The 2343-nt window shown below is 40.2% G+C and overlaps 1 pseudogene; it reads right to left on the bottom strand.

Moving 5' to 3' along the window:
- Positions 1-621: 621 nt before the first annotated feature.
- Positions 622-740, bottom strand: LOC111555097 (annotated as a pseudogene).
- Between the last annotated feature and the right edge of the window lie 1603 nt (positions 741-2343).

The raw sequence follows: 2343 nt of genomic DNA on the forward strand, positions 1-2343 counted from the left end.
TTATCTCCAGAGTTTCCAGAAGTAAATGCAGCCCTGCCAACACCTTGACTCTAGCCTTGTAAGACCTGTATCAGATTTCTGACCTACAAAACTGTAGGATAACACATTTGTGTTCTTTCAAGCCTTGAAGTTTGTAGTAATTTGTCATAGTAGCAATAGGAAATGAATACAACCTTTTCCATCCTTTTACTTTCAACCTACCTATATTACTGTCTTTGGAGTGAGTTTCTTATAGGTAACACATAGTTGAGTCATGTTTTTTAATCCACTCTTTTAATTTTAATTTTAATTTTTTTTTCAATACACGATTCCAGTCTTGAAAAAACCTACTGACTGGGCATGGTGGCTCATGCTTGTAATTCAAAAGAGGTCAAGGCAGGTGGATAGCTTCAGCCCAGGAGTTCAAGACCAGCTTAGTGAGACCTAGTGTCTACAAAAAAAAAAAAAAAAAAAAAATCAGTCACATGTGGTGGCAAGTGTCTGTAGTCCCAGCTACTTGGAAGGCTGAGGTGGGAGAACTGCTTGAGCCTGGGGGACAGAGGTTGCAGTGAGCTGCTGCACTCCAGCCTATGTGACAGAGTAAGACCCTGTCTAAAAAACAAAACAAATAAAGAAACAAAAAACCTACAGCACCTGGTATTCCCAGGTGGTTTCCCATCCAAGTACTAATCAGGTCTGACCCTGTTTATCTTCGAAGATCGGACGAGATCAGGTGCATTCAGGGTGGTATGGCCATAGACTCTGTTTTTCAGTTGTTGTATTTAGACTATTACATTTAGTGTCATTGATATGTTAGAGCTTAAGTCTACCTTTTTATGTTTTGTTTTCTGTTTGTTCACTCTTTTTTGTCTTTCTATTTTCTTTTCCTTGACTTTCCTTGGTAATTTCTTAGAATCCCGTTTTGATTTGCCATATTGTTTTTTAATGTGCCTCTTTGATAGCTCTTTAGTGTTTGGTCATTATATCTATGAAACTTATAACAGTCTATTGTTATTACTCACAATTTTTCCTGAAACTTTACACATTTTTGTTTTAGGTCCACTCTATGGCAGCCACTGTACCAGCTGCTAAGTTGTGAGGATGAATAAAGCACATTCACTGCATATAAAGAGCTTATAGTCTCATGGGAGGGTCAGATGCATTAAAAAAGTGTCCTTATAATATACATGCCAAAAGAGGAGTATTCCTTTAAATCAGAGGTTGGCAAAGTTTTTTTTGTAAAGGATCAGATAGTAAATAGTTTAGGCTTTGTGGGCCAAGTGATCTCTGTTACAGCTATCCAACTCTGCCACTGTATTGTGAAAGCAGTCATAGACAATATGTAAATGAATGTTTGTGACTGTGTTCCAATAAAACTTCATTTTCAAAAACAGGCTGCGGGCCAATTCTGTTCACTGGCTGCAGCTTGTTGACCACTGTTCTAGCTGTTTTATTTATTTACCTTTTTAGAGACAGAGTCTCACTCTGTTGCCCGGGCTGGAGTGCAGTGGTGCAATCTCGGCTCACCGCAACCTCTGCCTCCCGGATTCAATCAATTCTCCTGCCTCAGCCTCTGGTGTAGCTGGGACTACAGGCACCCGCCACCACACCTGGCTAATTTTTGTATTTTTAGTAGAGACAGTTTTTCACCATGTTGACAAGGCTAGTCTCAAACTCCTGACCCCGTGATTCACCTGCCTCAGCCTCCCAAAGTGCTGGGATTACAGGAATGAGCCACTGCGCCCAGCCTCTAGCTATTACTTTTATTTCCTGTTTCTGTTTTACTATGTAAAGTACAGTTGTTATGATAATTAAATGAGCTAATATTTGTAACATGCTCAGAACAAGTCCTGGCAGATATTAAGCTCTACATGAGGTTAGTCTTTAGCTGTTCCCTGTCTCGCCCTCTATTCCATACACATAAGATGCCTGAGGCTTGATGTGGGTTATTTGGAGGATATGCTCGAAGGCTAACAGTGGCCACAGCTGATGCGTTTGCTCATTACTTAGGTAGGTCGCTTCAACAGCATCCTTCATAAGTTTACCAGGTTTGTTTTGACCACGAGCTCCCATGAATCTTTGAGCATCAATCTGCTTCCCTCCTCCCCAGAGAGTAATGAGGTACGGGAAGCTGAATTTCTTCTGGAGTTAGATGATCTGGCCTAATCCCTGCCTCTGCCCATTTAATTTCACCTCTGAACCTATAGTGTCCTCGTATATAAAATGGGAATGATGCTCTACCCTCACAGGATAAGTGTAGAAATTAAACAAGATGATGCATATGAAAAGTACTTTGAGAACCATAAAGTACTTTGTAACTGCTGGTAATTGTTAACATTATTAGGATGTAAGAACTCTAATTCA

The sequence above is a fragment of the Piliocolobus tephrosceles genome, chromosome 13 (assembly GCF_002776525.5).
Source record: "Piliocolobus tephrosceles isolate RC106 chromosome 13, ASM277652v3, whole genome shotgun sequence".
In the NCBI taxonomy this organism is placed as follows: Eukaryota; Metazoa; Chordata; class Mammalia; order Primates; family Cercopithecidae; genus Piliocolobus; species Piliocolobus tephrosceles.